Source organism: Miniopterus natalensis, chromosome 11, assembly GCF_054644295.1.
Source record: "Miniopterus natalensis isolate mMinNat1 chromosome 11, mMinNat1.hap1, whole genome shotgun sequence".
In the NCBI taxonomy this organism is placed as follows: domain Eukaryota; kingdom Metazoa; phylum Chordata; class Mammalia; order Chiroptera; family Miniopteridae; genus Miniopterus; species Miniopterus natalensis.
In genome coordinates, this window is record NC_142091.1 from 19,361,676 (window position 1) to 19,384,157 (window position 22,482).

At 40.7% G+C, this 22,482-nt stretch overlaps 2 pseudogenes; one reads left to right on the top strand and one right to left on the bottom strand.

Moving 5' to 3' along the window:
- Positions 1-914: 914 nt before the first annotated feature.
- On the bottom strand, positions 915-4,477 carry LOC107532347 (small ribosomal subunit protein eS6 pseudogene; annotated as a pseudogene).
- Positions 4,478-16,860: 12,383 nt separating this feature from the next.
- On the top strand, positions 16,861-17,092 carry LOC107532391 (cytochrome c oxidase subunit 6B1 pseudogene; annotated as a pseudogene).
- Positions 17,093-22,482: the final 5,390 nt, after the last annotated feature.

Below are 22,482 nucleotides of genomic sequence, written 5' to 3' on the forward strand. Positions count from 1 at the left end.
ACTGGTTCTTTATAATTTAATACAAAAGTGAATTTATTGGAGAAGATACCAGAGCATTCATAGGAGCTCTCTTGAAGATACCAGAGAAACAGGCTCAAGAAATGGGCAAGAACCAAGGAGGGCCTAACAGCAGAACCAAGGGCAAGGTTATATTGCAGGTAGCCCCTAGTAGGATGCTACCATGAATGCTGCCACAGTGAAAAGCTTTCTGAATTCTCCCTGCATCATAACACTTACAAAGGACAATTTAATCTTTTCACATCCAATTCTTGTATTTCTTAGTGTTCTTTCTTATCTTATTACACTGGTCTGAACCTCTAAGGTTATGTAGAACATTATCATAGCATATATTTTTGCACTGCTCTTAATCTTAAAGCAAATGCTTTACAAATTAGTCCAGGTAAAAAGATAAATACCTTTCTATCATGTTAAGGAAATTCCTTTCTATTTCTAGTTTTCTACTAACTTAAGTCATAAATAAGTACAGAAGTTTAATGAATGCTTTTTCCGTATCTGTTGAAATGTTCCTAAGTATTTCCTTCTTTAGTGTGTTAGTACGGGAAATTACATTAATAGATTTTTTTAACGTAAACATTTCAACTTGCATTTCTAAGACAACCACATTGATCATAATGTATTGTATTCTTTTAGTCATTACTGAATTCAGTTAGCTAATACATACTAGGATCCTTGCATCTGTGTTCACAAGTGAAACTGGACTGTAATCTACTTTCATTGTACAGCTCTTACCAAGTTTTGATATTAGGGTTAAATTAGCTTCATACAAGGAGTTGGCAATCTTTCTTATCTTTCTCAAAGAAACGAAATAATAAAACTAAGTTTATAAGTCAATAAAATAGAGAATTTTTAAAAGTAAAAATGATTAACAAAATTGCAACTTGCTCTTGTATTTTTTAACTGGACTCAGACTTGGAGAGAAAAGACAGCCTACCTCTCTTGGCAATTTGTTCCTGGCATTTTTCTTTGGCCTCCTTCATTCTCTTGGCCAAAAGTTTAGCATATGTGCGGTCTCTTCCTTGTTTTTCTTAGCATTCTTATAGTTGCTGTTTGTGTTGCAGGGTGCATGGAGTAACAAGATGCTGACTATCGGGAGAGTTGGTTCTAGGGTTCTTACCTTCTTTGTTAAGGGGCTTTCTCACAACATATTGGTGGGCATCATCTTCTTTAGAGGGATTGAAAAGTTTGTGGGTTCTGCTAGTTCTTTTGGGCCCCAAGCAATGAGACACAATCGTATCAGTGAATCCAAGAATATATTTCTCTCCCCCCTTTTCTTTTTTATAATGACCAAGTTGAGAACACTGAGATTAGCATCCACAACGCAACCCTGAACAGATTTGTGCTTTCTCTCTCCAGTCCTCCTTGGTCTATAACAAGAATGCCCCTTACTCGGCAGCAGGAAGACACACATGGCCGTGGGTCAAGACGCCCTGCTTCATGGGGTCTTGTTTGCCGTTCCCACCGCTGATTCAAACCCCATAACTCTTCCATTCTTCACCCAGAGCGTCAGCAGCAACTTCTGTGGCCGTATGCTTCTTATAAAAGGTCTGAAGTTTGTGTTCATCGTCCATGTCAATGACTTTCTGGCAGCCAGTGTCTGGCAAAGAGATAGATGTTCTGCTCCACCCTGAAGCAGCCAACCATCTCCAAGGGGCCACAAAAAAGAGCTACAATTTTTTTGGTAAGTTAATAAGAATAGAGAAATAACCAGTTGCCGACACATTCCAGTCTTCCCAGGAGCACTCTATTTTACAAATAATGTCCTGGCACAATTATTAATAGCATCCCATTTCATTCTCAAAAATGTCACTGTTGAGAAATAAATTACACACTCAGGTGAACCTACAATAGCTGACATGGGCTGATGCCCTGAATTATCTATACCTACTGTGCTAAATTCACCTGGCCTCTCTGAGCTTCAGGTTTCCCATCAGCAGAATGAAAATTATAACATTTACCTCACTGGGTAGTCTGAAGAACAAATGAAATAAAGCAAATAGACTCTTAAGTCTAAATAAAAGTGAGTTGATTTCAGCACCAGCAATCCACAGATTAGAGCAAGGATCCCTGCACCCAGATTCAACCCAACAGAATTCCAAAGCAATCTTGATTAGAGGCAGGAAAGTATACATGAAGTTATGCCACTGCAAAGTAAAATATTTTATTACTTTTTAATTATATTTTTATAATTAAATATGTAAATATATATATATATGTATGTATATATATAAAATTGCCCTGGTTCTAGGTACAGAGCTCCTAAAACCTTTAAAATTTCCTAAATAATGAGAGTACTAGGAGCATCTTTTGTTTTAAAATTTGGTCTTTGACCCCACTTCCTGACACAGAGCTTCTGACACCCTTGTAATTTCCTGGGCTACAGGAGTGTCTTTTGTTCTAAAGAGGTGACTGACTCTGGGTGGACTCCTGGATGAGGGCTGGCTACCAGAAAGACCAAGTCATGACTACTAACTTGAAATTTTTAGCCCCACCCCATTCTCTTGAAAAGGGAAAGGGCTAGAAATGGAGTTAACAGTCAATCATGCCTACTTGATAAAGCCTCCGTAAGAATCCCAAAAGTAGAGGTTTGGAGAGCTTTCAGGTTGAACACACCCACGTGCCAGGTGGTAACGCACCCAGCTCCACAGGGATAGAAGCTCCTGCTCGGGATCCTCCCAGACCTCACCCTATGCACCTCTTCATCGGGCTGCTCTCCTGTATCATTTATCAGATCCTTTAATGAACTAGTCAATGTGTTTCCTTGAGTTCTGTGAGTTGTTCTAGCAAATGATCTAACCCAAGGAGGATCATGGGAACCTCCAACTTGTAGTCAAGTCTGGCAAAAGGTGTGGGTCACCTGGGGACTCATTATTTGTGATTGGCACCTAAAGTTTCCTGGGACTGAGCCCTTGATCTGTAAGATCGGACACTATTTCCAGGTAGATAGTATCAAAATTGAATTAAATTGTAGGACACTCAGCTGGTGTTGCAGATGTTTGCTTGTGGGGAAAACCCCTCACACATGTGGTGTCAGAAATGTAGTGAGTGTGATATCAGTGTGAGAGGAAAGCAGGAACACAGGAGGAAGATTGAATATTTTACCTACATACCACCAATGCCTAGTCCCCTCCCCTGCCAACCTTTCTGAATCTCAAAGGTGTCACCTTCAGCCACTCATCCCCATCTCCTGCCCTCCAATTCGCATTCATCCAGTTCTTCAGAGGACTGGGTTCTTCCTAGAACTTGCCAATCTCTTCTCCACCAATACATGGCAGGATGTAACTGTTTGCACTATTTAAATGCATAGTCCTACCTCTTTGGATTATTCTTCCTTTCCTTTGAGACAATGGAAAGTTAAATGCAAATATCTTTCCTCATTTTTGGCAAAGTAAGCCCTCCCTTCCCTGGAGCAAAGAGAAACATGTTTTTCAAGTTATGGATTTAACAGAATTAAAGTGTATGGTGAATAAACAAGAGGAAAGAACTTCCGCCCAGACCAGAGATTTCTTGGAGGTTGTAGGGAAAAGAGGTCGGCAGGTCTGGAAGCAGGTGGGAACCAGGCCTTGCTCCGAGTCAGTGCCCTGAGAAGCAGCAAGACCCCAGGCAGGAGGTACTCAGTTCATCTCGAGGAGCAGAGCCCGAGGCACTGGGTTTCAGAGCTTCATCAAATATTCCAGCACCCTCAATGTGCCAGGGAAACCGCTAGAAGCTGCCAGACCCGACAGGATTGTGCAGACACAGGCGATGGGCAGATCAGCGGTAATCGGAATGGAGAGATGAATCATGATTAGAAAGGCCTCCAGAAACTCTGGAATGGGTGCAGTGAGAGAGTGCGGTCAGGGTGGGGACACAAGACTGCTAGAATGATTCATGTTCACCTTCCTACCAGCCCAATGGGATGGCAGCTTGGAGTCAAGATTAGATTGATTCACGGAAATGCAATGTTTCCTGCACACTTGAGCTTCTTGTCTTAAATTCAAACCTGTTACAATGCAGTAGATTCCTGACTTGGGGTGTGTGGGGTCACATAAGGATATAGCCTGATTCTCCCTCCCAGACAGTTGAACAGTGTCCGCCTGGCCAGGGACCACAAGATGCAGAACAGCTCATACCCGGGTGTCCTCCCATGTCCTTGCAGCCAGCAAGCCTTATCAGGCTCTGTGTTAGTCCTAGGCCTGCACACAAGCTGTTCCCAGCACGGTACCCTCCCCCTCCCCTCTGCTAGATAAGCCCCTGCAGAAACTCACCAGAGGCCACCATAGAGTAGTCCCCAGATATAAGTAATAAAAGCTATGTCCCTCCTCTCTGGTCCCCTGTGTGGTTTGTTTCAGACTATCAAAGAACAGCATGGCATTCCCGGGATAGGAGCTCCTACGTTACAGGGTGTAGATCCAATAGCTGAAGGACTATCCCTTGGAGGAAAGGTCACTTGGTTGACCATTCCATATTTTTGCCACATTCCAACACCACACTGCTCACCAGCCTCACCACGTGTAGTCAGCCCCAGAAGCTGGGCCAGGTGTCCAGGGCGAGGCTTCAGTATCTTCTCTCCCTCCTTGACTTGATGTGGTTTATCTCATGACAGAAACACTTGTAGGCTGAAAGTTCCTTTTCTTCAATTTTACTTTCCAAATTTCTTTGGGTGGCCTTCTATCCCCTGTGACTCTCAAATCTGTATCTTCATCCCTGTCTTCACTACAGAATAATAGCTTGTATGTGTCACAACTTCCCCTTGAGTACCCTACATAGAACTCAAGTTCCAGATACTAAAAATAGAGCCCATTAGTTCACGCCACCCTGCCCTTTACCCTGCCACCCACCCCTATCTCAGTGATCACAGCACCACCCAGTTGCCTTAGTCAGAAACACAAAGTCACCAAGTCTTTTAAAAAGTTCTTAATTCTTCACCCTCTCCAGTCCCGTTACTTCTGACTTCATTCAAGGCTTCATCATCTCTTGCCTGGATTATTACAACTGCCCCCTAGATTGTCCAATTTGAATATACTTTCCAAAAAGCCAGACTGATCTTTCTAGAACACAAAGTGACTGTCACTCCCCTCCAGTGACTACCATGTAAGGCTATCTTAATACAATGTTTACCTCATTGCAGCAAGAGTTTTTGTGTTTGTTCACTAACAATCCCCCAGAGCCTAGGTCAGTGCCTGGCATATAGTAGGTTCTCAACAAATATTTGGTAATGTTTGAATGAAGAGCTGAAAATTTTTTCCTGAAATTGTACCAAAATATCTCTCCCTGTAATTTCCACCCATTCATCTTGGAACACATGTATGCCTTCTTCCCCTGATAGGTTTCACATATTTTTCAGAGAGATATCTCTCCCAGCCTGAATTTCCTCTTTTCCAAGTTCAACATCCTCACTTCCTTCAGCTCTTTCTAATGTGTCCACAGACCCTTTGCAACCTTCATGCATGCCCTTATTGTCAACATATGTTTGATATTAAAAAAAATATTTAGAAAGAGCTGTGAAAGAGATGAGTATAACTAATTAAAACTTACAGCCTTAGGCCCAATATAACAACCTGAACATTTAAGAGTTCAGAGACTGAGGTTATCTAGTAGCTCAGAGGCTCTCTAGAGGTTACTTAGTTTATGCTCCTCACTTCACAAACGGAGAAACTGAAATTAAATTACTCATCGGATCAAGACCTGCTCCTGGTCCAGTAGTCAGTCAGGGGTAGACCCACCTTAACCCAAGGTTAATTCTTTTATTCTATTTGGGTTCTTACTGTAATACAAAACTGAAAAGTTCCTGTTAGACTTGCAAGATCTAGCTCCCCACCAAAAACTATTCTCTCTAGAGATGATGAAATCATTTTTAAAAGAAAGCCAAGTTTCCTACCTCTGCAGCAATTCTTTATAGTCATCTGAGCTATCATTCATGAATTACCAGGTTCTTGGTTGCCTTTTAAAGAGAGACTTAATAAAATAGTTTACAAGTTGTTAAAACAACTATAGAAAACCATGTTAATAAGTTCTTATACAGATTCCTTGTTTAATACTTTTAAAAATTTAGGCCAAGAATTAACTGAATCTCAGTGTAACTCATAAGACAGTGGGAATTCAGCTGAACCACATGAGATTCATGTCACACTTCTCTTTCATTCTGTTTAGGCAAAAGTAGAGGACATTAAATTAAAACCAATTTTTCAGAACAAGGGTCACTCACTCCTACCCTCATTTAGCACTTTCTCTTTTCACCAAATGTCCCAGGAAATAAACAAAATCAAGTAGGAAATGTCAAATGTTTAGTAAAGACATTTAAATATTTCAAAATTGGGGTAGTCACATACTTTTTAAGGAATTCTGTCTTAAAATTGACAGAGTGAAATAACTAAAAGAATTGTAAGGGCTACTTTGCATTGAATAGGTACATCTACTTGCAAATAAGCCAGTTTGCAAATAATCCAGCTGAAGAGCTGGTTTTCTAATAATTCCCAAAAATGGATTTGCCTATTTGTAATTGGGAACTTCCTGGAATATTGGGCAATAAACACATAAATATTATTTTCATGCTAATTACATACTTTAAATAGTCAACAATTAGCTCAAATTATTTTGGAGAGAATCTCCCTATGTGAACTGGTAATTTAAAATAGGAAAATGCACGGTGTCATCCAGTATTAGAATTGCATCAGCGTCACCAGAAGAATGCACCAGATTTTTATCTTGGGAATTGTAGCATACTACAATAGATCTTCTTTCTTTCCCTGTAATCACCTCCTTTGATACCTCATTTAAGTCAGTAGTTTTCAAAGTGTGGTCTGACAGCCTCAGCAACACCTGGGAGCTGGTTAGAAATGCAAAGTTTTGAGTCCCACCCCAGACCTACTGAATCAGAAACTCTGGGTGAGGGGCCCAGCACTGTGCCTTAATTAGCCTGTCAGGCGATTTTAATGCGAGTTAAAGTTTGAAGATAGACACTGAATTGACGTAGCAACTCACCACATCCTGTTTCTTTATCTTTCAAATATTTTTACCATTGTACAGGCCTGCGCCACCACACAGACGTAAGAAAGAAAAGTGGCCCCTGACATCTGGGAGCTGTCCTGGCTTCACAGGGAGGCCTGGTGTGGAACATAAACAATTCCACGGAACGTCATCAGTCCAGGCCATTGTGTGATCATGACAAAAAACGAGACCACTCTAATCATGTCTGAACACAGACAAAAACAGGAACTTGTCCAAACCACAAAAATAACCAAAATATTTTCCAACCTATCTAATGAGTGAGTGGCCATTGCCTCTTTGGCCAATCAAAGCTTTACCCTCGGTTTATTCCTGCCCGTTTCCAATAAGATTTATCAAAATACCCAACCACAGAATTGCCCCCACTTCCTGATGACATCCAATCCCAGAAGAAAGCCCTAAGACTCAATATTTACCTAACATAAGCTCAAATCTGAAAATAAGTCCTTTCTAATGAGACCTTACTAAGATGTAGGGTGTGCAGTCCCCCTTGCTTCAATGAGTAGTAACCCAGCTTGCTCAGGGACAGGTGTCCCTGTGGTCATTGACACAGGAATTATTGCATGACCTCCCAGTCAGTGGGGACCAGCGCCTTTCCATAAAAACCTTGTTCCCAGTCCCACCCAGGGAAAGTACAGAAATTCAGAGTTATTCTTTAGAAACATTTACAACAATTCGAGAGAGTAATTTTATGTCTGTCAAATCTAAAAATACAACATCAGGCTTGTATTTTGTATGCCAGTGGTTTAAATTGTATTTTTCTAGTAATTTGTAATTGTTTCTTACAAATAAATTTTAAAGAGAGAAAAAAAGAAACTGGTCTTTCATTACAATTTGCTTGAGATACACCATCCTAAAGGACTTCTCTAATATTTTTATTTTTCAACACTGCTTTCACATTAAGCTTCTTGAAATTCTGCTTTCAATATATTACGTGCTTTCTCAAATATCTTCAACATTACAATCTCCTGTTTTCCAGCTGATGAGGGAGGAAACTAACATATTTTGAGCATCTAGCCAGGTGCTATTTATTGTGCAAATGTAAATACTCCCAATCCCCAGGAAAGAATTTTAAATAAATATTAGCACCCTACTCCAAGACCTACTCCTCAAAGAGTACAAGGCCCCAGCGTTTCTGTGGGTGATTTTCTTAAGCACCAAGGAACATATAAATTAAATATTATTTAGACAAGAATCAAACAAGACAGGCTTCCTAATTAACTTTTTTAGAGGCCATCCTAGGAGAACAAACCTGGTCAATATCGCATTTGGACATTAGAATGCAATCTCATTAGTAAATATTGGGGCAAAGGTGTTGTCCTAGACACACTGGAATTTGTTCTTCAGTTAACATTTATCAGGTACAGCAGGTCCTCAAATAACGTTATTTTGTTCAACATCATTTCCTTGTAATGTTGATGAGATGCCATAGGAACTTAATTCATTAATATGAATTAGCCTATGGTAAAACTGGTTTTGTTATAAGTTGTTTCACTTAAAGTTGCAGAGCCTATGGATGTTCAGTGAGAACTTATTGTACTTACTGTTAAGTGTTGGCACCATTCATGGTCCTTTCAGTGGTCACATTTGCACCACCTCTCCTTTTGATAATAGGCTTTGTCATTCTTGGCTATAGAAGTAGGTATGTGGCATAGACAAAGCCAATCAGAACACCTCACCCCTCTGGCCTCAGTGACAAATACAGAGGTTTGCTCACGACCCATGCAGAATAAATCCGTTTTCCCCAAATCGTTCTGTCTGTAGTTAGCAGGGAAGTTGCTCTTTTTCCTTTGTTGTGAGTCTTTAGGACATGGTACAGGTTGCCAGTAGCTGTATTCCCCAGTACATGGAGAGGAATTTATCCGAAATAGGAAAAAACTCAATCCAAAATGCAGAGGGATAGAGAGTACAAGGGCCCACGGGAGAAACTCCAACTCTGTGGGATTCCCTGAGGCAAAGTCATCCCTGAAACCAACACCCTCCCTTCCCTGCCTAGGGCTTGCTTTCATAAAGCAACAAAATTCCCTCTTTTGGTTTCAGGTAGTTTGAGTTTCTCTTCTGTTACTTGCAACCCAAAAGCCTTCAATAACACGAATCTTCAGTAAGTAGCCTGGTGTGGTAGAAAGAGCAAAGGGCTAAAGATTGAGCTGAATATAGTTTTTCCACTGGGCAATTGTACAGCCAGTGCTACTCAGCCTCTCTCAACTTCATTCGCCTTGTTTGCAATCTGGGGATAAAAACAGCCCACACTTAGGCTATAAGCTTTGGAAGAGCAGGAAATAGGTCTGTCTTCCCTGTTATGTCCATTATTATAAATGAGGCGCTTAATAAATATGTATTGAATAAAACAACATATGAAAGAATGAATTGGGAGGTTAAATAAAACCCCTCTAATGTTCCTGGTACAATGAACAGCACATGGCCGGTGCTCACCCGTGTCTTTCATGGGAAGACAGAGAAGCATCTCACCATCTCTACCCAGGATTTGTCTGTCAAGGGAGGTATCGCAAAAGAGGTAACGAAGTGGCAAGATCATCACAGGCAGGGGACAGACACAGCAGAAGCAAAGGCAAAGGGACATGGAGGAGCCTGGCTAACGCGGCCAGAGTTCAGGAACGCGGGGGGCAGGGAAAGACAGGAGAAGGGGCCGCAGCACAGGGGGCTGGGGAGGGAGGCCCGAGGCTCTTAAAAGATTCGGGTGACTCGATTCCTGGTGCCAAAGTCACTGGCTGAAGGGTTGGAGGCCAGGAGCAGTGACTAGGATATAGAGTGGCCAGGGCTTGGTGAATGATTGGCTTCCAGAGGAAAGAAGGGGAAGGAGTCTAAGAGGACATCGGGGCTTCCAGCCCTTTGGTCTCCCAGGTTTGTCAGGAGCCTGCTCTTAGCATTGGACCCCCCATCTCGGGTGAGCCCTGGCACCTGACCACCCAGGGCACGAGAGAAAGTTTCCTCAACCCTCTTAGGGTCCCTAGCCGGGTTTGGAAATTAAACTGACTGAAACAGATTAGCAGGAGCAAAGCATATAACTTTATTCAATATAAGTTTTGCGTGACATGAGAGCTTTCGTAAGGAAATGACGACCCGAAGAAATGGTTAGGCCCGAGCGCTTTCACGCCACGTTCGATGACGAGAGGACAGTCATGGGGAAACGGGAGGGGACAAAGGGTATGCGGTGAGTGTGGCAAGCTGGGGGGAACTTGCCGAGGCCTGCTTGCTCGGGTTCTTCTCCCTCCGCCTTGAAAATGAGGGTCCTCTTTCTGTCGGGATGTGGAGAGGGCACCCCTCAGGGTCTGGTGACCTGCTTCAGGGGAGGCGAGCCGGGGGGAGGTCAGAGAGGCCGTCCTGCTCCTGCCATCTTCTCACACTCCCTCCGCTTGGAACAGCCAGTGAGCCAAGATGTTATGCAGGGCGTCCCCCCAAAATGTATGCACACACTTTGAATAATCATCAAGGCAGTTTTCTTAAAATACATTTCATTTGCAAGACTGAGCTATCAGCTGTTAAAGTGTGTATACATTTTGGGGGGACACCCTGCATTTTAGGGTAGTGTGTCCTAAGCTACATCACTTGAACGAGAGCTTGACTTGACAAGTGTCTCTGTGGCCAAAGCCAGCTCTTTGACCTTTTTGTGATTCTGCTTTCACTTCCTTTTTAGCCTTTGAAAATCCCTAATTTCCTTACTAATCTACTGAAGCCTTGTTTTCTAAACATCTTTCCGTCCTTTGCTCAGCATTTTTATGTGTTTTCACTGTTTGGGTCAACCGAGGTACATAAGCTGCCACATTGCCAGAGACAAGTCTGTGGCAGGTAGTTCTCTTTACTATACTTGTAATATTTTCATTTCAAAAATGCTTCCTTTGTTTAGCGCTTTTTTCCTCTATGTATATTATTGTAGAATATTTTAATATTTTACTCTATTTTATCTTTTTTCTCATAATTCATGTTTAAGGTTTCCCAGACTTTTTAAAAACTTTCTAATCTTTGATTAAAGCAAAGGAATGGATGCAATTTTCATAAACTAATCAGTAAAACAGAGTAGTGAAGAGTGTGAGTTCTGGACCCAAACTCCCTGGGTTCAAACGCTCATTGCCACTTAGCTGTGTGCCCTGTGCCTTGAACTTCCTCAGGTACAAAATGTGGGCGATAATAATAGTTCCCTCCTTGTTAGGGACTGAATTAGTTAGCATATGTAATGCTCTTAGAACAAGGCTCTTAGAACGTATAAGTGCTATATTGTGTTTATACTACTAAAATTACAATTATGATTAAGTGGTTAAAATGATTATTGCTACCTGGCACCTGTCAATGACAACATTTATAAATCCGTCATTCACACAATCCTAGAGGCTTGTGCTTCACTGGCTGGAGAAATGATTTGAAACTGAGGGAGACTAGACCTAAGTATTTTATATAAGAAGAGAATGAACACCGAGCACTTACTGTGACAGGCACAACAGTAAGGCTTTTCTATGAATTCTCATTTCTTCTATCAACATCACTATGACATAGGTATTGTCATTATCCTCACATTACAGTTGAAGAAGTGGAAGTTCCCAGAAGCTAAGGGACCTACTTATGCTTGTAGATGGAGAAAAGAACACATTCAGTTGGTTGGGCGTCGTATCCTGCACCGAAAGGTTGCCGGTTCAATTCCCAGTCAGGGCACATGCCTGGTTGGGGACACGTAGGAGGCAGCTGGTCTATGTATTGTTCTCACATTGATGTTTCTTCCTCTCCCTCTCCTTTTCTCTCTCTCTAAAAATTAGTAAAAACATCTTTTTTTAAAAAGGGAAGGAACACATTCAAAGTGAGACTGGCAGGTGGCCCAGTGAGTACGTTTAACCAGAAAAGTGGGCAGTCATGCGTCTCTGGGGTCAGCACACATCTGTGTTGCTTGAATCCATGGGTTTGGTTTCATGTTGCTGTTGCGGTTTGTGGCAGCTGAATGGGACATTAAAGACTTCTTTGTCAAGTAAATGCTCCCCATTTTACCCAAGAGGAAATTGGGGCTGTAAGTTTGTGACTAGGGCTCCACAATTGTAAATGGTAGAAATGAGGCCAGACGCCCTAACTTCTAACACTTAACCACAGTGTTCACTCACTGGACCTTCCTTAATGCTTAAGTCAGACTTTTAAAAATTTGGTGTTTTATAAATAAACCATCTGAATTATTTGATGTGGGGGAAATACAAATCATTTTTATTGATATTTAGAAATCCAGCAAGTTAAAATGTTTTCACCTAGATAAGGTTGTCACAGTTACAGGTATAATTTACAGCTAGCGATAAAGCAAGATAATACGAACACCAACTAATCTGAATGCAAGTAACTTTAAAGAAGTAGCAGGTGTTTTACTAGATTAGATAAAAATGCCACCATCGTTAGAGCCTCACTACCTTTCTAATATGCTAGAAGATCATGTGAAAAAGAAAAAAAATATTTTAAGGCTCAGTAAACTTCCTCCTAATGCTAAAACATAGTCATCTTCTGTGAACAGACATAGCAAAATACAATTAAATGACAACCACTGCTTCCCTGAATGAGAAGATGAATGACCACTTCACCAGTCCCTAAGACTCAAGCACCAGTAGGCCACTTGGCAGCCACTCTTGGCAAGGTTAGCTCTCATTAACAAGAGTGGGGATCAGATCTGGACATGCTGTCTCTGAGGCTGGGATACTCATGTGTTTTAATTTTTTTAAATGAATTAATTAATTTTTATTTTTGTTTAAAATATTACAGATGGCCCTTTTTCTCCCCATTGACCCATTCCGCATCCCCCCTCCCCAGTCCCTCTCCACACCATTGTCCGTGTCCTTGGGTTGTGCATATATGCATATAAATTCTTTGGTTAATCTCTCCCCCTCCACCCACCTGCCCCTCTCCTTCCCTCTGAGATTTGTCAGTCTGGTCCATGCTTCCATGTCCATCAGTTTATTAAGTTCTTAGATTCCACATATAAGTGAGATCATGTGACACTCGTCTTTCTCTGCCTGGTTTATTTCGCTTTGCATAATATTCTCCAGGCCCATCCATACTGTCCCAAAGGGTACGAGATCCTTCTTTATAGCTGCATAGTATTCCATGGTGTAAATGTGCCACAGCTTTTTTATCCACTCATCTACCAATGGGCACTTAGGCTGTTTCCACATCTTAGCTATTGTAAATTAAGCTGCTATGAACATCGGGGTGCATATATTCTTTCTGATTAGTGTTTCAGGATTCTTAGGACATATTCCTAGAAGTGGGATCACTGGGTCAAAAGGGAGCTCCATTTTTAATTTTTTGAGAAACCTCCATACTGTTTTCCATAGTGGTTGAACCAGTCTGCATTGGGAGAACATATTTGCCAAGGATGTATCTGATAAGGGGCTAATTTCCAAAGTATACAAAGAAGTCATACAACTCAACAAAAGGAAGACAAACAATCCAATTAAAAAATAGACAAAGGACCTGAATAGACACTTCTCCAAAGAGGACATACAGATGGCCAAGAGACACATGAGAAAATGCTCAACGTCACTAATCATCAGAGAGATGCAAATTAAAACCACAATGAGGTGTCACCTCGCACCTGTCAGAATGTCCACCATCAACAAGTCAACAAATGACATGTGCTGGCGAGGGTGTGGAGAAAGGGGAATCGTGTTTTAGCCAGCTGAGTATCTAAGTGCTTCCCTTATCCCAGCCTTTGATAAACTTGACGTTCCAAGAGGAAGGGAACTCAACATGTTCCTCTTTATCTTCCCAGCCCCTACCATGGTCCTGATGCATACCTGTTTTTGGAATACTATAACAATTAGATGAATGAAGGAATCAATGAGCTAATGGATGTCACTGTGACTGAAGGTCAGGGACAGGATGGTTCAGATGTGGCATCTCCCTTTCTATGGTCACGGACAAGGTCTACATGAAAATATCAGAAGATTAAAGTTCACCCCAACTCAATATAAACCAGTAGCGAGAATGTGGCTATTAAAAAAAAAATCATGGTATGACCTTGAGGTTGAGTTAGCAGGAGTATGGTGCTCAGAAGAAAGAAGATTAATAGGGGATCTTCACTCCTATGGTCACTTCCCAAGCATTCTGATTGCTGTGCTGAATCCAAAGGGAAATGATCTTTCTTTCCACGATAGATCTTTTCACGTGGTTTTCTTCCACTCATAAAAGCCCTTTCCCTCTCATTCTTCATCTCTCCATTGTCCTTCCTGGAATTCTCTCCTGTTCCACATCAGTCCTCACACTCTCAACTTATTTCTATTTCCCCCAAACCCCTTTTGTAATTCATGTACATGTATTCTTTATCAAAAGAATATAAACTTCAAAGCACCAATCAAAGGCAAATGAATTTCATTATTTTTGTTGTACATTTCATATCTAATAGATTAGGACCTTCTAAAGACCAGTAATAGACCCTTGCACTTTATTTTATTTCTTTTTAAATTACATACTGCACCTAGTTAGATGTTCTGAATAAAAAACAAATGTTGCTTGTTTGGTGGTTGACTCAGTTATCTGTCTACAAGTTACAACAAGAGGAGGCCGATGCACTTGAAAGGAACAAGAGCATACAGCCACTCCGAGCCAGAAGCTAGCTTTTGAAATATTGCTTACTATTATAGACATGTAGATATGTTTTCTGATAACACGGTTTCATGTATGTAGCTCAAGTAAGAGTTAAGCAAATAAGGATATGAACAGAAAATTCCCAGAAGAGGAAATACAGATTACTAATAGGCAAAGCTATGTCATCTCAGTTAATAGAAAGGGAAAGCAATCTGAACAAAATGAGACACCTCCACTTGCCTATCACATTAGCAAAAGCCAAAGAGATACTGTTCAATGTCAACAATAGTGGGAATGTAATTTTAAAGGGCACTTTACAATACTAATCAAAAATTTTAAAACACATATCCCTTGACTAAATAATCCCACTTCTAAGAGTCTACTCTTCAGAATTACTTTTCTCCTACTGTTAGGAGCTTGGCTAAAGGATGTTCACAGTGCCATAAATTTATATTAGTAAAAATTAGAGATAACCTAAATATCTGTCAAAAGTGAAATGTTTAAATAAATGACATCTACATTCTGATGCTATGTTGCCAACACAAAGAATGAAACATATCTATATGTTCAGATATAAAAACTGATCACAAGATATTGTCAAATAAAGAAGCAAGTTGCTCACGTGGCCATAAAAAAGAATGAAATCTTACCATTTGCAACAACATGGATGGATCTAGAGGGCATTATGTTGAGTGAAATAAGTCAGACAAAGGCAAACGGCATACGATTTCACTTATATGTGGAACCTCTAAAGAACAAAATAAACAAACAAAACAGAAACAGGCTCATAGGTACAGAGAACAGACTGATGGTTACCAGATGGGAGGGGGTTAGAGGACTGGGCAAAAAAGATGAAGGGATTAGGAAGTGCAAATTGGTAGTTACAGAATGATCATGGAGATTAAAGCACAGCCTAGGGAATACAGTCAATAATATTGTAATAACTATGGATGGTGCCAGGTGGGTACTGGAAATATTGAGGGAAACACTTTGTAAAGCATACGATTGTCTAACCTTATGCTGTAAACCTGAAACTAATATAAAATAATACTGAATGTCAAAAAAAACCAACACAGAATTGAGTTTAGGTATAAGGTTAGGGTTAGGGTTAGTGCTGGGTTTGGGTTTAGTTATAGCTTTAGGGTTACATTTGGTTTAGGGTTACACTTGAGGTTAAGTACAGGCTTGGGTTTAGGGTTAGGGTTAGGGTTGCCATTGAAGTTAATTAAATATAGGGTGTTAGTGTTAGGGTTAAGGTTAGGTATAGGTTTAGGGTTAAGTTTACTGTTGGGATTTTGTAGAGTTAGGTACAGGGTTAGTGTTGGGGTTACAGTTAAGTTTGAAGTTAGGTATCGGGTTAGGGTTGGGGTTAGAGTTGAAGTGAGGGTAAAGGTTAGTGTTACAATTAGGGTTGATGTTAGGTATAAGGTTAGGGTTAGGTTTAGGGTTACCATTAGGATTGAATTTAGGATTAAGCTTAAAGTATGGTTAGGTTTAGGGTTAGGACTAAATTGATGTTAGGTTAGGGATAGGGTTAGGGATAAGACTGAATTTAGGATTATGGTATGGGTTAGGGTAGGTTTATTTTTTAGGGTCAGATTAATGTGGAGTGGAGTGTTGTGTTAGGATTAGGGTCAGATTTGAGGTTCAAGTTTAGTCTTAGGGTTAGGGTAGGTTTAGGGTTGAGATTAAGATTAGTTTTAGGGTTAGGCTTAGAGTTAAAGGTTAGATTAGGGTGTTAGGTTTAGAGTTACAGTTGAGGTTAAAATTAATGTTAGGGTTTAGAATTAAGTTCGAGGTTAGGTATAGGTTTAGGATTAGTGTTAGTGGTAGGATTAGGGTTAGGTTTGAAGTTAGGTATAGTGTTAGGCCTAGAATTAGAAACGAATTAAGATTAGGGTTAAGTATAGGTTTAGAGTTAGGATTAGGATTTGAGTTATAAAGAAAAAATGTGATCATAAGATTTTGTCCAGCCCGGCCAGCGTGGCCCAGTGGTTGAGCATCAACCTAGGATCCAGGAGATCAAGGTTCCATTCCCGGTCAGGGCACATGCCGGGGTTGTGGGCTGGATTCCCAGTGGCAGGCGTGCAGGAGGCAGCCGATCAATGACTCTCGTCATTGGTGTTTCTATCTCTCTCTCCCCCCTCCCTTCCTCTCTCTGAAATCAATAAAGACATATTTAAAAAAAAAAAAAAAGATATTGTCCAAAAACAAACAAACAAAAAACAGTCTTTGCTGAGGGTCACATTAGCTATAAGTGCTTCCAGGGCATATTTAGGAGTCAGCAACATGGCAGAAGACATCAAGTCCAAAATCAAGAACCACCGGACTGCCCTTTTTGGCAGCCAGAGCCAGACCGGGAACTGCTGGCAGAACTACCTGGACTTCCACCCTCATGACTGTCAATGGTCGCTAAAGGTGCGAATGGTACCGGCGTGTGTACAAGTCCCTCGGCCCCATGTCCAGGGTGTCGGCCTGAGAAGATCACCAGGCAGAAGGCACGTTTCCTGGGAAGATCTGAACTGGCTGCGCCCACCTGTCCTGTGTCCTGTGACCTTCTCCCAGGGAGGTGAAGGGGACTCGGGTACATCCCACCCTAGGATCCTGAATCATGGCTTAACTCATAGTAAATACTTGTAGAAAAAGTGTAAAAAAGAACCCAAGTTGCTTACTTGGCCATAAAATCATACCATTTGCGACAACATGGATGGACCTAGACGGCATTATGCTGAGTGAAATAAGTCAGACAGAGAAAGACAAATACCATATGACTTCACTTATATGTGGAATCTAAACATAAATAAACATACAGAAATAAACTCCTAGATACAGAGAACAAACTGATGGTTGCCAGGTGGGAAGGGAGTTGGGGGCCCGATAAAAAAAATCGAAGGGATTAAGAAATACAGATTGGTAGTTACAAAATATCATGAAGATGTAAAGTACAGCATAGGGAATATAGTCAATAATATTATAATAGCTACTTCTGGTGCCAGGTGGGTACTAGACTTATCGGGGGATTACTTCATAAGTTATATAAATGCGTAACTGCTATGCTGGACACCTGAAACTAATGTAATGTTGAACATCAACTATAATTGAAAAATAAATAAAATATAAACATAAGCCCTGGCCGGCTGGCTCAGCTGGTTGGAGCTGGTTGCAGGTTCCATCCCTGGCCGGGGCATGCGTGGGAGGCAACTGATCATTGTATATCTCTCACATTGATTTTCTCTCTCTTCCCCCTTCCTCTCTCTCTAAAAAAAATCAATAAACACATCCTTGGGTGAGGGCTAAAAAAAGGAATATATAAAAACATAGCAGGATAATCAGAAAAAAGATAATAAAATTTTGAAAAAAAGCAAGTCGCAAAGCAGTAAATAATATATAATTCAGTTTTGTGGGAAAAAAGACATGTTTCTATGTTCATGTAAATACACATACAAATTTCTACATAACTGTATGTACAAAAACAAACATACAAACAAAGACAACGGTCTGGCAAGAAAAACACCCCAGTGCTAAGTGTCATTCTCCCCAGGCAGGTAAAACAGAAAGGACTTTTATGTACTTCTGTGTGTATTGTTTAAATTTTCTCTCAACATTAATGTACTACTTTTGACTTTATTTGAAGTAAAAAAATAAATAAACCCAATAAAAGTAGAGAACTTTAAAGTAGTTCTAAAATATTTATTCTAGGAGGCAATCATCAAACTACAGGAACTACATGCATGAATAATCTAAGTATTCTTTAGAACTCTGTGCCCACAGAATTATTCACACATACCCCTGTGGGTTGCAGAAACCTGAAACCCTATGTGGTAGCACAGAACAGCCATTTCCATGTTGTGAATGAGGTAAGAAAGGAACTAAAGGAAAAAGAAACTTCTTTAACACTTCTCTTTAAAGAAACTGACAATCCAGGCATAGGGCTCTCAGAAACCATTCGCCTGATCATTGATGCATGCTGGAGGCCACCAACTAAAATGCCACAGGAGGGACAAGTAACGGAGATGAATGAGGTCAGCTGGAAGTAAGACCAGGAGGGCCAGAGGGCCTGCTGGGTGAACCTGCACTGCCTGAAGGCAGCAGGCCAGCTCATAACTCCAGCCAGAGGACGGGATGGGCCTGGTTGTTACCTGTGCTTCTGACCATGCCCGCTTTGGGTTTGATTAATTTGCTAGAGCAACTCACAGAACTCAGGAAACCCATTTACTCACTAGATTACTGGTATATTATGAAAGGATGTAACTCAGAAACAGCCAGACAGAAGAGATGCATAGGGCAAGGTAAGTAGACAGGGCATGGGGCTTCCACGCCCTTTCTAGGCAGGCAACTCTCTCTTAAAACTCCAAGTTTTCACCAACCTGGAAGTTCTCCGAACTCTGTCATTTGGTGTTTTTTTAATGGTGGCCTCATTACATAGACACAATTGATTAAATCTTCGACCATTAGCCCCTTTTCCCTCCCTGGCGGTCAAGAGGAGGGGACTGAAATTTCCAATCTTCCAATCACATGGTTGGTTCTTAATATAACAAAAGACACTTTTACCTCTCTCATCACTTAAAGATTTTAGAAGCAAGCTCTTGCACTAGAAATAGGGTCAAAGACCAAATGTATATTTATTATAAATCACAATATTACAGGCAAGCATTGGAATATTATTTAGCCATAAACAGGAATAAAGTTCTGATACATGCTATGACATGGATGAGCCTTGAAAACATTAAGTAAAATAACCCAGACACAAAGAACAAATATTGTATGAAGTACATAGAACAGACAAATTCATAGAGTCAGAAAACAAATTGGAGGTTACTAGGGACTAGAGGAGGAAGGACTGGTAAGTTATTTAATGGGTACAGAATTTCTGTTTGGGGTGATGAAAAAAATTGGAACTAGCTAGTGGTGATGGTCGTACAGCATTGTTAATGTAATGCCACTGATTGGTTAAAGTGGAAAATTTTATGATATATATATATATAATTTTACTACAATAAAAAATGGGAGATTTTAATGGGGTATTTTAAAAATGTCTTTGAACTCCAAAGTCCTATACGGACTAATGGAAGAAGAGGAAACTGATCTAGGTCATGGAGGATGTGTGAGAATCAGTCCACTAGGACTCTGTGAAGACAGTAAAACCCAAAGATCGCAAATGGGAAGGTGCAGGACAAATTCAGTTGGGAGGTAGGTTTGGTTTGGCTTTTGCAGTGTTTACCAACACAACATTTAAGAATTTAAAAAATTAGTTACTAAAATGTAAAATCTGGGGAATTGCTATGAAAAATTCTGATTTCTTAAAATATTGAAAGATCTAGTAACACCAGACCCATCCCGTCCTCTGGCTGGAGTTATGAGCTGGCCTGCTGCCTTCAGGCAGTGCACGTTCACCCAGCAGGCCCTCTGGCCCTCCTGGTCTTACTTCCAGCTGACCTCATTCATCTCTGTTACTTGTCCCTCCTGTGGCATTTTAGTTGGTGGCCTCCAGCATGCATCAATGATCAGGCGCATGGTTTCTGAGAGCCCTATGCCTGGATTGTCAGTTTCTTTAAAGAGAAGTGTTAAAGAAGTTTCTTTTTCCTTTAGTTCCTTTCTTACCTCATTCACAACATGGAAATGGCTGTTCTGTGCTACCACATAGGGTTTCAGGTTTCCGCAACCCACAGGGGTACGTGTGAATAATCTGAGCATAGCGTGCTAAAGAGTACTTAAAACAAAGCGCTTGCAACTGGCATCTGAAGGGCGAGGTGGCTGTCTTGCAGGACTGAACCCTTAACCTGGGGAATCTGATGCTCCAGGTAGGTAGTGTCAGAACTGACTTAAATTGTAGGACACCCAGCTGGTGTCAGAGCATCGCTTGTTGGCGTTGGAAACCGCCACCCCAAGGTGGAAATGGGTGCAGAAACTTTTCCACTTGTATACCATATTGTGTTTATCCATTCCCGTAATTGGTAGACATTTGGGCTGTTTCTACCTTTTGGATATTGTGAATAATGCTGGTATGAGCATTAGTGTAAAAATATGTTTGAGCCCAGATTTTATATTTTTATTCTTCTGTACCTAGGAGTAGATTGCTGGGTAATATGATAATTTTATATTGAATTTTTTGAGGAATTGCCAGCCTGTTTTCTATCCCTGCTGCATCATTTTACTTTCCCACCAGTAATGCATGTAAATCCCTCATTTTTAAGATGAAGAAATCAATGGTAGAACTGGTTATATAGCCTGACCATCTACCCACTTCGTCAGCTGCCAAGCCGATATCAGAACAAGTATCTTGACTCCCAATACAGGCCTCTTCCCAAGGTTAACTCCACTAAGGTTTAATTCAGATGAGCAGGCAAGTGGCAGCTATGTCCACACAAAGACGCGGCCATTGGAAATAGATGACTTGATACATTTGCAGAGAGAATTTGAGTAAGTTCTGAAATTTGCTCTCCATCGTGGAGGGAATATGCTTTATTTTTTGCTTCCTTGGGTCTAAGCTCTAAGAGAATATTAAATCATACTTGTCTTTAGCCTAATACTTAATTGTGGAATAGTCGTAGACATTTTTTAATGTCCTTACACTAACAATTCTAAAATTAGGGCTTTCAGAAGAAACTTTGAAAAGCAATCCATATTCATTCTAGAAAAACTGGGAACATCAGAAAAGTGGCATGGATAAAGGAAATTAGATCACCGAGAGAACGATAAACCAGAAAACCAACTGTTAGCCTTCCAGTACATTTTTCCAGGCATTTTTCCCCCGAGAATTGTGTTTTTGTTTGGTATATATGGTTGGAATTATAGAATTTTAAAGCTTAAGAAAACTACAATTTGGCAGGAAAGCTTAAAAAACAGTATAAGGAAAATAGATATTAAGTTCTAGGGAAGCCCCTAACGAACAGTTAGTGGCCCCTCCTTCCAGCTCACAGCCCAGTGTCTTATGCCATCCCCTTTGGTGATGTGTTGTTATTTCCCTGTCACATGGGAATGTTTTGCTTATATAAGCGTTTCAGTGGCTTGGCCACGTTATACTATTTGGTTTCTCACTCCACGCCTCATAGAGTGCTACAAACCCAATAGGTACTTCGTAAAGAGCTTCTGGGTGTTTTTTACTGATTTCATGTCATCTTCAAGGCTAACATTCCTCTGATTCTCCATAAGGGGTAACCCAACCCAGGCCCTGCAGGGTTATCTTGGCAGGGCTTCATAGTCTAAGAAATTGGTTCCGTAATCAAAGGTAATTTAAAAGTCATTTGAATCTTTATTTCCATTACTTGAAGAATATGAAAGGAAATTCAACTTGTAACCCATAATAGCACTTCTTAAAACACCTCATTCAGCTCACTTTAGTGTGTCTCAAGTCCACAGCTGACTGAAAGCCCCAGTCTCAAAATCACCACCAGAAATTCCCCCTAAACTGTGTTCTTTACGGTTCTTGGTTTTGCTTTTCTAGTTTTTCTTCCTTCCAGCCCATGCATTCCAGCCCTTTGCATCACCTCGGATTCGGTCATATGTCTTCAGCTTGCCCCTATTCCTCAGTCTCTGATTCTGCACCATTTTCATTGACGAATGATGAACGGTGGAGTTGGCCCACTTAGCCGCTCTCTTGGAAGGAGACACAGGAGTTAGGACTGAGGGGAGAAGGCGGGAGACATCATACATGCTTATAATGTATAGTCCTTTCTTTTATTCTCATTACACAATGAAATTCTCATATATTATTTATTTGGGGCTACATGGTAAGGTCTTTGGAAAAAAATATGTGGCAAGCTGTAAAGGTAAATTGATGAAAGTTCCTTTAAGGAAGGAGATCACTGCCTCTCCGCCTTCTCCTCTTTAGGGTGTCACTTTGAGGACATAATAGGTCTGTTATAAATGGTCTAACCATTTTTTAAAAATGTTTTATTGTGGGCTTTAGAG